Source organism: Camponotus vicinus, unplaced genomic scaffold, assembly GCF_025532165.1.
Source record: "Camponotus vicinus isolate PSW18456_S1 unplaced genomic scaffold, iyCamVici1.0 SCAF_7, whole genome shotgun sequence".
Taxonomy (NCBI): Eukaryota; Metazoa; Arthropoda; class Insecta; order Hymenoptera; family Formicidae; genus Camponotus; species Camponotus vicinus.
Window position 1 is genome coordinate 9,189,074 of NW_028141979.1, and position 16,702 is coordinate 9,205,775.

At 26.8% G+C, this 16,702-nt stretch overlaps 1 pseudogene; it reads left to right on the top strand.

The window, feature by feature from the left end:
* The first annotated feature begins 4,472 nt into the window (after positions 1-4,472).
* On the top strand, positions 4,473-16,473 carry LOC145975237 (aminopeptidase N-like; annotated as a pseudogene).
* The last annotated feature ends 229 nt before the right edge of the window (positions 16,474-16,702 follow it).

The following is a 16,702-nucleotide window of genomic DNA, read 5'->3' on the forward strand; positions in this document are numbered from 1 at the left end:
TTAATAATAATTATTAAAATAATCCATTTTAGATAAAGGAATTTGTAAAAAAGGAGTTAAAAAATTCAGTCATATCCAATATTGAATACAAGATAGAAACACGCTGGTCGGAGATCGAAAAACAGATAAATTATTTTCGATCTTTATTTAACAATTGAATAACTAAATCTTGAAGACATTAACTGTTTAGAAATTAAAAATGCGGCATAAATGATTGTAATAATATTTATAAATGTATATACTTAATTATTCACTAATGTCATACAAGAATTAATAATTGTTTAATTGTATTTAATCAAGATAATATTATAATTGTACAATATAATGTTAAAAATATTGTGTATGTATAATATTGTATAAAAATATTGTATTGTATAATATTGTATAAAAATATTATATTATATTACAATATAATTCATATTATAAACATTATATATATTTTTAATATTATATTATATTACATATTATATTGTATTACTTTTCTGTGTTACAAATTTAATACATAGATATTGATTATATATTTACGTGTGTTTATTTTACACAGATACGTACATATGCAGGATGTTTCCAGTATCTCAGAACAAAATAAAACCATAAGTAGATCTCGCTAAACTGAATTAAAAAATCCTATACTATTTTGCAAGAAACCACGTAAAATTTCGAGATATGAATTACAAAATATTTAGTTACAGTGGGACGACCTTTCTCGTGGCGCGCTTCTAGTCACGCGCATTGACCGATCTTTTTTAAATAAGATGTCGAAATTTTACGTGGTTTCTTGCAAAATGATATAGGATTTTTTAGTTCAGTTTAGCGAGATCTACTTATGGTTTTACTTTGTTGGGAGATAGTGGAAACACCCTGTATATATTTGAATCATATACTACAATATTAATTATACAGAAAACTCGGCTCTAAAAGATGCTTCTTTTTTAAATAGAAAAAATTTCGCAGAAAATATGAAAGTTTTTTAAAGTATTGTTTTATTAGCAGCTTTATTGCATATTAAGATCAGATAAATACATTTAAACTCTCGTGAGCATTCTTTTTTATCTCAGAATATATTAAAATATTGAAATATCATTGAAATGTAAAAAAGTAAAAAAAATTTAATTTCTCTTTCTCCCCCCTTGCTTTCGCTTTCCCTTTTTAACTGGTTTCCATATTGTAATAAATTAATAATCACTAATATGTTCCGATCCGAATCGTCATCCATAACAACTGTATTATTGTGCATTATAGTTGAATTAAATTTTACTGTAATTGTATTTTTTTTATACAGGGTGATTCTGAACATACATTTGTCTTTAAAATATCAAATTCTTGAATGAATTCTAAGACGATTTTTTCTCTTGCAAAATTTTGCCCGAGTTTAGTTTTTAAACTATAAAGGAAAATAGTTAACTAATTGCGGAACGAGTACGAGAGATAGGCAGGGATGGCGCGATATAGGCGATTACGTGGGGCGCTCGCCGCGATCAGCTGATTGCTATACGCGATGAGTGTAGCAATCAGCTGATCGCGGCGAGCGCTCCACGTAATTGCCTATATCGCGCCATCCCTGCCCAGATAGCAAGCACACGTCATTTTGACGTTTTAAATTGGTCATTCGCTGACTATTCTTGACGTCACGAGCTGACGTTTTTATAACGTAAAAATAATGGTCTAATGTCACAGATTCTTGACGTCGTCATGACATGTACCGCATTTTGACGTCATAAAATGTACCATATTTTGACGTCTTTTTCTCATCATAATAATATATTTAATAGCGTTGTCGAATAAAGCAGATTAACCGATTCGAGAGCATCATTGAACAATTACAGCCACTCTATTCTTCAGAGGATCGATTAAACTGCTTTATTTGAAAACGCTGGAAAACACAAATATGGTAAGAAAATAGGTCACAAGTTTTATATTGTTATTATTTTATTTAAACATAAATAAAAAAACTTACTTCTAATATCATATAAAATTTCAAGTAATGTCTTCCGTTGCCTGCGTTTTATAAAAATATATTTTGTCAATTAACTGTATTATAAAAAGATTCTAAAAAAATATATTTTTAAAAATATATTATTTATTTAAAAATATTTATTTAAAAATATATTTCTAAAAATATATTATTATAAAAAATATATTTTTTGGCACTTTAATTACACTCGATTGATACAGCTAATATTTTCACTGTGCACTAATTTAATGAACATTTGAGTGGTTAAGCAACATAAGTCGTGCACAGATAAACGTATGCGTCGAAAGAAAAATGGTTAAAGTTTAATCGCGAAAGTCATGTTATATAAACTATTTAAAAAAATTTTTTTATGAGATCGATGTACTAACTAATCACATTAATAATAAAATAATCGTCAGTTCATGACTGAAATATGACGTCAAAATAATGTTATATCAAGACGCGTCAATATGAAGTCATGTAACAAATAAGTCATTTTGACGACATATGACCGAAAATGACCAGTTTGGAACGTCAAAATGACGTGTGCTTGCTATCTGGTTGCCTACCTCTCGTATTCGTTCCGCAATTAGTTAACTATTTTCCTTTATAGTTTAAAAACTAAGCTCCGGGCAAAATCTTCTGTATCTTGTATAATATAATAATTATCGTACTCACATACACTTGGTTTAATAAGATTGTTTATTCGAATTTAATTGTTCGAATTAAATTATATGCTTATATACATTTTACTAAAAATAAACTATATATACAGGGTGTCAGTGCAATTTTCCGCCAAAAATGACCATAAGTAGATCTCGATAAATTAATTAAAAAGTCATGTACCATTTTGAAAACCATCACGTAAAATTTCGAGATATTAAATAAAGAAGATCGGCCAATACATGCAAGCGCGATTATGATTCTTCAATTAATTTTCTCTCGCGAATGGTTTTCTAGAAAAATTGTTTCTACAAGTCTTTTAAATAAAACTTTATATATGAAAACGTAATACAAAAACTAAAAGAGTATATACCTATTGACTTGTGTTGATGCGTAAGATATCCTATGCTACGTATAATCAAGATGATATTTATATAACACTACGTACCTTCTATACACTGTCATGTATGCCGACAGAGCCGTCAGTTTATAACAATCTCTTGAAGCGATAAGTTCGCGATTGAATGCTTTTGGTGTTAAATCTCGTATTAAACCTGGCTGATTCAACTAATAGGATATAAGGCATTAAATATATAATAAAATATTTATCTTTCTTTCTTTAAATGTGCATACAAAATTGTGTGGAGTAACAGGTGACGCTTCTATTTTATAAAAGACATTTTCTTTAATTTTCAAATCGACTAACTCCTTTTATTGTAAATATTATTTTTATCTTTTACATACATTACAGTTAATAGAAAAGAAAACATTTATTGTAATAGCATGTTTCGACCATTTTGAAATATAGAAAATGTAAAATCTGTAAGCTAAATTTCTTTTTGACATTATAAAATTATGATGTAATTAATTTCTTATTATTGCTATAAAATTATCAAAGCTATAAAATATTATCTAATTATCTAAGCTATAGCTATAAAATTATCTATCTTAAAAACGTATAATATTACCTGTGTTTTGTTTTTAAAATATTTTTTATAATGAATGTCTAGGACCAGTAGAATATGTTAATTTGAATGTGTAATAAACGAATAAACAACAAATAATAAAAAATTAACATTTTATTCAATTAACATTTTTATTCAAAAAAATGTGTTATAAAAATATTAACATAATTGTTTTTAGAATTTTGTTCGAATGTTTGATACAATTTTCCATATTATCAAAATTTCAAATATTTGATGATATTTGATTTCCGTTCAGTGTTTGTTATGTCTTTAATACATTTCTTACTTAAGAAACAGATTGATCTTGAAAATAACATGTTAGTAAACATATAGTCCATATCATGTATAAAATCGCGTTGTTCAGAATATACCTTTATTTCTCATACATTTTAATTATAAGCATTAAAATCTCATGTATGAGAAATGAAGGTATATTCTGAACAACGCGATTTTATACATGATATGGACTATATGTTTACTAACATGTTATTTTATATTTTATATATATATATATATATATACATTGAAATATGTAATTGCACTAGGAGAAATCTTAAAGATAGCTAAATTGAGATAAATAAGAGTTATGTTTATTGTGCTTGTCTTACTGGAATTATCTAAGTACATCCTTTATGTCTCCTAATATTCAAATCCAAGAAAAATATTTCATATGTCGTTTCACTAAGTTTTATATTTATCTTTTCTAATCATTTTTTTATTTATTAAACTGTATTATTATAATTCTTTTTTAAATTAATCGTATTTTCTTATGAAGCGTTTAGTAAATTCTCTTGAACGTTTTTTCACACAATAATCGATTTTATTGCATAATCTTTGCAAATACTTTTGTTTTTAATGAAGAAACGTTTTTTATAGATATCCGAGTGAAATTCAACATGACATTCTTAAAACTATTATTAAGTAATAGTATAATATACCTTGCCATGATGGCAATAGCGAGTCCTGTGCATGATGAAGAATCAAAAATCAAAGGAATCGATGAAGAATCGGAAATCTTGCGCAGTGTATTAAACAACAAATCAAGCAATATATCAGATTATATATTTCCGACACATTATAATATGACGATAATGTTAGACAATAATTATCTCCATAGCGTATGCATAATCACTTTAAATATTTCTTATGCAAAACAATATATAAGTTTTTATGTACCGGATACAACATTTATAGTGTACTCAAAATTAAATCAAAGTAATAGTACAGTTTATGAAACAAATTCAACAAATTTTATTAAAAACAATATTCACGTGATCGATTTCGGTGATGTCTTGTTGCGTGGAATGTACGATCTGTGTATAGAGTTTCTAATCCCAATTAATATCGTAAGGGAATCTTTCGGAACTCCGTACATAAATAAAGATGGAGAAATAGAGTAAGTAGAAGAATATATAAAATATCAAAAACAAATTGTACATTTAAGCATTCTACGCTTAAAATTATCTAAAATTAATCATTACCAAAATTATATCATTAAAATACGGTAGGTGGTTAATCGCAACAGGTATTCAGCGAAGAAAGGGATCAGACGAAAGGTATCAAACGAAAAAACAGCAAATATTTCCATATTGGGATAAGCCAGAATTAAGAATTACTTTTATTATTTCCATAATACATCATCCAAAATACAAAGCTTTGTCAAATATGCCGATACGAGATACCGAATTGATGAACAATAATATAATATGGACATATTTTCACGAGACTCCTTTGATCTCCATAGATAGTGTAGCATTTCTAGTATCCGGTTTTCATCAGATGATCCTCTCGGATGATGAAACAATTCGTTCGTCCATATAGTTCAGACCACAATCGGAACCGCATCTAGAATTTGCGAAAACTGTTATTTCTTCCGCTAGTGTATACATGCGTAGATGGAATATTTTGAGGAGAGCACTTGCGCGGACCTCTGTTTCATTTGAGAGCAAAGTGGATCATGTCGTAATCCCGGATTTACACAATGATATCGAACAGACTTTGGGTTTCATTTTTTATCGGTAATATATATGGTTAATGATATAGATATATTTTAAAAATTATTTTAATTACATATTATATGATAATCTATTTACATAAGAAATTATATTAATATCCAAAATTTTTCATACATATTAGTATAATTATTTTTAGAGAAGCAGATGTCACTTATAATGAAGAATTAGATCCTGTCGCATACAAAACGGTAATTGCGCGCTTAATTGCACGTGGGATGATACAAAAATATATTAGAAATCTGTTCAGACCAACTTACTTATGGCCTCATACATGGTTAAACGAAGGATTTAATATATTTTATCAAGCATATATTATCGACAAGGTTATTTTATTACTAATTTTATTACTATTTGAATACGCAGTCAAATGATTAACAGTTTAGCAATGCAGATAACTGTTAAATATTTGTGCAAATATTCTGTTTTATTTCTTAATTATAAGAAATGATAAGAATCCAAGTCTCTAAAATTTCTGGAAATCCGGTGAAAGAAATTTAATAAGAACTAAATATGTATATGTTTTTGTATTATAATTATTGTAGAAAAATTTACACATCCAAACACACATACAAACTTTATTCTTAACAATAGCATATAATAAGCTAATTTTGATATGTACCAAAAACTTTTCTTTTTTTATTATTTATGATTAGTTATGATTATATCGAATTGATTTTAGGCTCTGCCAAATTCCCGGATGATGGATCTGTTTGTAGTTCAAGTTCAACATGAATTACTCTATCTAAATACTTATGTTGTTATAAATTCTACTATAGAATATAATAGTTATCCTAAAAATTATTTACAGTCTTCTCTTTCTCAAATCAAAGGTATGCGTATAACATTGCATAATTAAACAATTAAATAATTATAAATTTCTGAATGTTAATTTCATAAAAAATGAGAAAAGTCATTTATAAACAAAAGACTCTGTATGATTCTTATGGAAATTGAATTTTGAAGTTTGGTGAAATTTGCAGAAACTCTGGAAATAAATAGTTTGTGGCAAATCAAAAGTAACATTAACCGTGATATCGTTTGATAGAGCCATTTCGTCGCTACAAGCGTTCAAATGTCGAAATAAGGCGTTATTTCATTACTACTGAGGGAAAATATGTAAATAGTGTATTATTGAGTAGAATCACACACAGTTGATTACTTTTATTAATATATACATATTATATTTACGTGGAAAATATGTACATAAATGTACATATAGGTTGTCCATAAATTTCCCATCCACTATATTTCAGAAACGGTTAAAAAATTACGAAAAATCATGAAATAGGTGTTTAATTATTTTGAGAGGCTGGTCTTTTAAAGCAATTAGGGAAGTTGTATCCCTCTGCCATCCGAAGGGGGAGACTTAAGGAAAACCTATATAACTATACTTTCAACTAATTATATTTTATCACATATCAAATAGCATGTTATGACGACGACAGCGGCGATACTGCTACACACATTTTTTCCATGTAAATATATTAGTAAAATGTATTAATATAAATGATCAACTGTGTACGACATTCTAATATATTATTTACTTTATTTAATATATTTTTTACTTTTCCTTAATAGTATTGAAATAACGCCTTATTTCGATATTTGAATATTTGTAGTGACGACACCACTTCATGAACCTTATCACATTTATTTTGACATTTTTTAAATTTTTATTGTGTTTTCACGTAAACTATTTATTTCCAAAATTCAACAAATTCAATCAAAATTCAAATTTCTTCAAAATTCAATTTCCATAGAAAGAACCGTGCAAGGCCATTCATTTGTAAAATTTAATATATTTTTTTATAATATTTGCAATAACGTAATAATATCTAACTTTAAAATTAAATTTTTATATAATTTTTGAATAATTTTATAATGTGTAATTTTTTTTAATTTATAACTATACATGTTTATCTAAGATTTCAAAAAATCATAGTAAAATATAAAATTAACTGATTCCTTATAATTATAATTATAATTGAAATTCAATTTCATCATGACAGATTTTACAGCATTCCATAAATGATCGGCAGTTGTTGCTTCAGGCTTACTAAGTCTATAAGATTTAACATTATGATAATTTTAACATTATATTAAAATTGATAATTAAATAATAAGAAAAAAGATCATAATTTACACATAATTTATTTTCGTATTTTAATCTATAATGTAACTCCTACAGAGATAGAAATTTCATGATGAAATTGAATTTCAATTTATAATTGTCTAATTTATTATTTTTAACAAATTTTTAATCATTCACTATTTATTTATTATTACAAATTTTTTCGTTGAAATTTATTTAACAATTTTTTATAGCTACTTACTTTGATTTAATTGCACAAATTTTGTGTGTGATATATTTAGTTTTATTAGTTACAAATATATTCACATACCTTTATTGCACATTTCAGTAAAGGGATTTTAAATATATTAAATTTTTTTTCTTTTAAACATTATAGGATCCATTATATGGCGCATGTTAGAACGAACATTACTTCATATATTTTTAAAGGGATTCATCAAATATTTGGATAATCAGTAAGTATAATGTATTGTAATGTAATAATATACATCATAGAGGAAAAGGAAATCAAAATATAAAATATAAAATATAAAATAAATTTAATAATATATTTCCAGTTTTTTAATGTTTAAAAGACATAGATATTTAAAAGCTTAAATTTATGCTGCTATTTTATATTTATGAATTTTTGTTAAGATTAGATTTCAACTTTTTTCTTAATAAACATACAGGGTGATGCAGACCACCCGTTTCAGCTGAATATCTCAAAAACTGAGCGCGGCAGACAAAAATATGTCAGACAAAAGTTGTAAGGTTTCAAGTAACGCATTACATGGCGATATCAGTATGACCTTGAAGAGTCTTGTCAAGGTAACGTAAAGGTCACCTTGAATTCTGTAAATGGAAACCGCAATTTTTTATTACATATTCTTATAGCTTATCTCGAGAGCTTTCCAAAACACTATAATAAAGTATTTCTTCAATGAGTACTTTTCGAGTTATGAGGCTTGAAATCATTTCTTAATTTTACATAAACCGTAAAATATCTTGTAAAATATTCATTTTTCGATTATCTTACCTTAATACTTTTATGCACAAAATAATGAGAGGAATCAATTGGTGTAAAGAAAACACATAGTTGTTTCGAAGAAAAAATATCAAATTAATTGCAAATTACATATTTTTTCTTCGAAACAACTATGTGTTTTCTTTACACCAATCAATTCCTCTCATTATTTTATGCATAAAAGTATTGAGGTAAGATAATCGAAAAATGAATATTTTACAAGATATTTTACGGTTTATGTAAAATTAAGAAATGATTTCAAGCCTCATAACTCGAAAAGTACTCATTGAAGAAATACTTTATTATAGTGTTTTGGAAAGCTCTCGAGATAAGCTATAAGAATATGTAATAAAAAATTGCGGTTTCCATTTACAGAATTCAAGGTGACCTTTACGTTACCTTGACAAGACTCTTCAAGGTCATACTGATATCGCCATGTAATGCGTTACTTGAAACCTTACAACTTTTGTCTGACATATTTTTGTCTGCCGCGCTCAGTTTTTGAGATATTCGGCTGATATGAGTGGTCTGCGACATAATAGATATTCATATTTTCTAAATAACAAATAATTCAAATTGAATGATTTCGAGAATCTAGTTTTACAGACATAGAATATAAACACTCTAAAATTTTTGTAATATAAAAATTAAAATTATTATTTATTCAGTCACGATAAATGCTGACATAATTACTAATAAATATAAATTAATATATGTATACTAATAAGAATATATATATATATATATATATATATATATATATATATGTATATACAATTATATTAAAGTTCATAAATTTCTATCTCTGTAGGAGTTACATTATAGATTAAAATACGAAAATAAATTATGTGTAAATTTTATGATCTTTTTTCTTATTATTTATTTATCAATTTTAATATAATGTTAAAATTATCATAATGTTAAATCTTATAGACTTAGTAAGCCTGAAGCAACAACTGCCGATCATTTATGGAATGCTGTAAAATCTGTCATGATGAAATTGAATTTCAATTATGAATTTGATATGAAAAACACGATAGATTTGTGGATTATGCAGAGATATCCTTCCGTGTTGGAGGTGACGCGAAATTATTCTACTGTATACGTATCGGCACAATTTTACAACAAATCAGATGAGAAACAATATCATATTCCTGTCACTTATACTACGGAGTCGAATCCCAATTTTACCGTAACTTGGACGAATATTTGGTTAACACCATGGCATTCAAAAATTGAACTCTTTCTTGAGAAAAATGAATGGATTATTCTCAACTTACAACAAGCTGGTAAATCTTGAATAAAAAATTTATATCTTTATTGTCCATTTATATATATACTATATATACAGGGTGTCATGAAAGTGAGCATAACTTTAAAAAATTAAGGTAGATTGGCTCAAAGTTAGAAGAAAAGTCTGGTACAGTTATGCAATATTCGCAATAATTAACGAGAAATAAATTAAAGAAAATCGGCCAATGCGCGTGGCTAGAAGTGCGTGGCGGTGAAGGCGGTCTCATTGTAACATAATGGCGGCGCGCGGCGAAGCAGTGATTGGAGAGGGGAAGAGCCTTCGCCGCGCGCCTACACACTCATCGCTCCTCCCCTCCCCAATCACCGTTTCGCCGCGCGTCGCCATTATGTCACAGTGAGACCGCCTTCACCGCCACGCACTTCTAGCCACACGCATTAGCCGAATTTCTTTAATTTATTTCTCGTTAATTATTGCGAATATTGCATAACTGTACAAGACTTTTCTTCTAACTTTGAGCCAATCTACCTTAATTTTTTAAAGCCATGCTCATTTTCATGACACCCTGTATATATATATATATACAGGGTGACCCATTTTAACTTAGGCAGCCAAATAACTCGAAAAATAAGCAAGATAGAGAAAAATGTTTTAGACAAAAGTTGTATGGTTTCGAGGGGGCCATAAGATGGTATCATTGGTTTGACCTTGAAGAGTCATTTGAAGGTCACGTGAAGGTCACTTCAATTTTTTTAAATGGAACATCCTATATATTTTTGTACATTCTTGTAGCTCATCTCGAGAGCTTTCCAAAACACTATAATTAAGTACATTTTCGTTAAGTACTTTTTGAGTTATGAGGCTTGAAATAATTTCTTAATTTTACATAAACCGTAAAATATCTTGTAAAATATTCATTTTTCGATTACCTTACCTTAATAGTTTTATGTACAAAATAATGAGAGGAATCAATTGGTGTAAAGAAAACACATAGTTGTTTCGAAGAAAAAATATGTAATTTGCAATTAACAATTCCATATTTTTTCTTAAAAACAACTATGTGTTTTCTTTACACCAATTGATTCCTCTCATTATTTTGTACATAAAAGTATTAAGGTAAGATAATCGAAAAATGAATATTTTACAAGATATTTTACGGTTTATGTAAAATTAAGAAATTATTTCAAGCATCATAACTCAAAAAGTACTTAACGGAAAGGTACTTAATTATAGTGTTTTGGAAAGCTCTCGAAATAAGCTACAAGAATGTACAAAAATATATAGGGTATTCCATTTAAAAAAATTGAAGTGACCTTCACGTGACCTTCAAATGACTCTTCAAGGTCAAACCAATGATACCATCTTATGGCCCCCTCGAAACCATACAACTTTTGTCTAAAATATTTTTCTCTATCTTGCTTATTTTTCGAGTTATTTGGCTGCCTAAGTTAAAATGGGTCACCCTGTATATATATATATATATATATATATATATATATATATATATATATATATATATTAGTACATATCATGTTTGTAAAAAGACCACTTTATATTAGTACAAAATTCTTTACATATACAAATTCTCAGAATTGTTTCATTATTATTTACATATATATATATATATATATATATATATATATATATATATATATATATATACATGTGTATATATATATATATATATATATATATATATATACATGTGTGTATATATATATATATATATATATATATATATATATATATATATAAGATAAGATATAATAAAAGATATTACAAGAATATTGAAATTTTACCAATATATTTGATATTTTGATTTCTTGCTGTAATATGTAGAATCGCTTTATGTTAAATAATAAAAACGGAAGATGCAAACACCTCTAATTATAATAATATATTTAATATTGTAATATCTTTAACATCTCGAAATATGTTTATAATTAATGTACATATATTATTTAAAAGTATTTAATAATCGACAAAAGTAATTTATTTTATAACAGGATATTATCGCGTCAATTATGATACTGCGAATTGGCGAAAAATTGCACAATACTTAAATTCTGAAGATTATAGTAATATACATGTTCTCAATCGCGCGCAAATCATCAATGATGCGTTTCATTTTGCGATAGAGAAGAAACTTGAATTCTCCGTATTTTGGGAACTCGCTTCTTATTTGGCACACGAACGAGATTATATAGCATGGTATCCTATGTTCAAAGCATTTGAAATTTTGTCGAATATCTTCCCATTCTTGGATTTTTATCCCGAATTCAAGGTATACATTAATAGATATAAAAACAGTTTTTTATAAAATACCATTTAATACCAATTATTTCTACATAATACAACAATTTCGTATCATAATAATGAATTTTTAAAAAATAGATATATGTAGTAAACTGAACAAAAAAATTAATTATACATTATTATTTATTTTTTTTGTTTCAAAAGTTAGAAATTTAAATTCAAAAGGCCCTTACTTATGTTTTTTTTTCTTTAAATTTAATATAATCACATTTTATAAATTTTGAATTATTCATAAAGTTGTTTTCCTATAATAATAATACTTTAGAATTTATATGCTAATTGATGATCAATTATGTAATTAATAATGAATATTTTAGGAAATTATAGAACACAGTATAACAATTATCTTTCTTACATTAATTTTCTTCCGTAGTATTAGAATATTTACTGTGTAAAAAATATACAAACATTTTGCAGAGAAATTGATTTAGAATTCAAAGATAACTTTGTTACATTATATGACACTTAATAATTTAATACATAATAATTCATTTGTGAATGCTTGTTTTATAAAAAAAATTAATTGATTTGATTTATTGATTTATTGATTTGAAATACTTAAAATCTATATTTGATATGCCACAGATTTAAATTAAGAAAATAACGGATCATACAACAAAATTATCGATATATCAATATGCATAGACTAAAATATATATACAGAGTATCTCGTAAAGCTCTTGATCGCGCGTGCCTCGACTTTTGTTTTTTCATTGTTATGCGACACTCGCCGCTGACACACCTACCGCGCATTATCTTACGATCTAGCTTCGCGAAACGCGCGCTTATTCATATTTTTAATTAATTTTTCAATAAGTATTGCAAAAATTGTAGAATTGTAAAGGACTTTTCGATTCAGTTTACTGCGCTGTAACCACTCACGAGCGTTAGCGCAATCTTAAGAAACACTTTATATATCGATATATATATATGTGTTAAGAATCTATTAGATGATATAAAATCCATACTTATTTAGATGATAAAATATATACACATTTATTCACACACAAATAAGAAATTGGTAAATCTGGTTATTATGATATTGATGCTATGAAGTCACATAAATATTAAAGAAATATAAAGAAAATTATTTAGTAAAAATGTTAAATTTGCGCGTACATTTTATTTGTTCTTGTAAATAATGAATAAACTAAATATAATGACACTTATTAAATTTTAGGGCGTGCTAAAGTTTGATTTTATGCGAAATTATAGATTTAGTTACTGGAATCTGTATGATGAAAATAACATTAACGATCATACTAAATGTTTAAAACATGAACTCGCAAAGTGGGAATGTATCATAAGTGATTTTCCTTGCGAAAAAAAATCTACGCGTCATTTGAAATGGCATCTAGCAAATCCTAAAGAAAACAAGTAATTATTTTCATAATATTTGATTCTTTTTATAGAAATATCTTTTATATTCTGCATATGTTTGAGAAATTAGTTATCATTTATGTCAAAAATTATACAGGGTGTCCGATTCGTGAGGGACCAGACGAAAAGTGATGATAGATTGTGTCAAACTAAGAAGAAAAGTCCTCAACCATTTTGCAAAATTCGCAATAATTATTAAGTAATAAGCAAAAATGTCACATGAAGGTTTAATTTTTTAAATGGAACCCCCTATTTTTTATTATGTATTCTTATAGCTTATCTCGAGAGCTTTCCAAAACACTATAATAAAGTATTTCTTCATTGAGTACTTTTCGAGTTATGAGGCTTGAAATAATTTCTTAATTTTACATAAATCATAAAATATCTAGTAAAATATTCATTTTTCGATTATCTTACCTTAATACTTTTATATGCAAAATAATGAGAGGAATCAATTGGTGTAAAAAAGAAACAACTATGTTTTTTTTTACACCAATTGATTCCTCTCATTATTTTGCATATAAAAGTATTAAGGTAAGATAATCGAAAAATGAATATTTTACTAGATATTTTATGGTTTATGTAAAATTAAGAAATTATTTCAAGCCTCATAACTCGAAAAGTACTCAATGAAGAAATACTTTATTATAGTGTTTTGGAAAGCTCTCGAGATAAGCTATAAGAATACATAATAAAAAATAGGGGGTTCCATTTAAAAAATTAAACCTTCATGTGACATTTTTGCTTATTACTTAATAATTATTGCGAATTTTGCAAAATGGTTGAGGACTTTTCTTCTTAGTTTGACCCAATCTATCATCACTTTTCGTTTGGTCCCTCACGAATCGGACACCCTGTATATAAAACACTAAAGAAATTATTAACACAATTTCGATTAGAAGATTTTTATTTCTTTTCTGGACCATCTTCTGTAGGCTTTTGCCTGGATGGAAAAGGTGGACATATTGTAATGGTTTAAAATCGGCAGATCGTGATACATGGAGTAAAGTTTCTATTAATTACATGGAAGGAAATGATACAATTTTAGAATGTCTGGCTTACAGTAAAAATTCTGAAATTATAATCAATTATTTAGAAATTATCACAAATATTGTAATAATTCCACAAATTTCAAAACCTTTGTATGATCAATCTCATCTTCATCTTGAACGGACAGAGCGAGCTTATGCCTTAAATACTAATGTTTTCCTTTCTGTTCTTAAGAGGAATACTAAGTACATGCTTACAAGTTTATTAAATAATTACAAAAGAATAAGACACAGGTAACGATATTATTTAATAAAGATATACTACACGTAGACAGAAGATTTATTGAATGAATTATAAATGTACTGTTTTATTCTTCATAGGAAAATCAATAATATTGTGACATTAATTGTTATAATTAACAATGCGTATTCTAAGGAACAGTTGGGCGAGGTAAATTTTAAATAAATCAAATTTCTACATTTTTTAAATATTTATTTTAAAATTTACTTTTTACTATAATTGTTATATATTTTATGTAATATTTTTGGTAAATGTTTACTTTAGGTTACACAGCTCGAAAAATTTTTATTTTCATATATGTTGTAGAGGATACATTCCTAAGTAATACACCGTTTGAATTTTGCGGCGGTCTCCTTTCGTTTCTGAGATATGCACTTTTGAATTTTCATATTTTTATGTCATCTTTTCGTTATGTCCTATTTATATATTTACATTTTTTGTTTACATTTGTTCATCACGGTTTCATATTATATTTTACTTGTATGTTTATATTTTTTTGTTTACGTTTGCTATCTCTAATTAATATTCTAATATAAATATTCTAATAAAAAAAGGTAAACAATTTAAATTTATATAGAATTTAATACAATTTAATACAATTAAAAAATATCACAAATGTATGTGTACACACACACACGCGCGCGCGCGCGGGGTTCAAGGGGGGCCTTCGGCCCCCCCTCCCGCAACCTCCCCTCCGGTAGGCATGGTGGACCTCGCTTTACAACTTACAGCATATATCCATTGTGATTGAACTCTTCGCAATGCGTCCCCTACCGGCGGGGTGGTTGCGGGAGGGGGGCCGAAGGCCCCTCTTGCACCACCCCCCCCCCCGTGTGTGTGTGTGTACACATACATTTGTGATATTTTTTATTTGTATTAAATTATATTAAATTTTATATAAATTTAAATTGTTGGGCCCTTTTTATGCATAATTACCTATATTCTCTCTTCTTAAACATATATGATGTGGTAAAATTATATTCTATTCATGAAACTTTTTTTGTTAATAACTATTTAATAAATAACAAACGGTTAAAACCTTTTGAAAGTTTTTCAGAAAGATGACCTCGGTAAATGTAAACAAAAAAATATAAACATATTTAGAATGTAACGAAAAGATGATACAAGTATAAAATTTCAAAATCGCATATCTCAGGAACGAAGAGAGACCGCCGCAAAATTCAAACGGTGTATTACTTAGGAATGTATCCCCTACAACATATGTGAAAATAAAAATTTTTCGAGCTGTGTAACCTAAAGTAAACATTTACCATATTTTTCTATAATTCTGTTCATAATGATACTCTGTATGTCTGACAGTACAATTATTAAATACGAAATTATTTATTGATAATAATTATTAAAATAATCCATTTTAGATAAAGGAATTTGTAAAAATGGAGTTGAAAACTTCAGTCATATCCAATATTGAATACAAGATAGAAACACGCTGGTCGGAGATCGAAAAACAGATAAATTATTTTCGATCTTTATTTAACAATTGAATAACTAAATCTTGAAGACATTAACTGTTTAGAAATTAAAAATACAGCATAAATAATTGTAATATTTGTAAGATTTATAAATGTATATACATACTTAATTATTCACTAATGTCATATAAGAATTAATAATTGTATAATTGTATTTAATCAATATAATATTATAATTGTACAATATAATATTAAAAATATTGTATTGTATAATATTGTATAAAAATATTATATTGTATAATATTGTATAAAAATATTATATTACATTACAATATA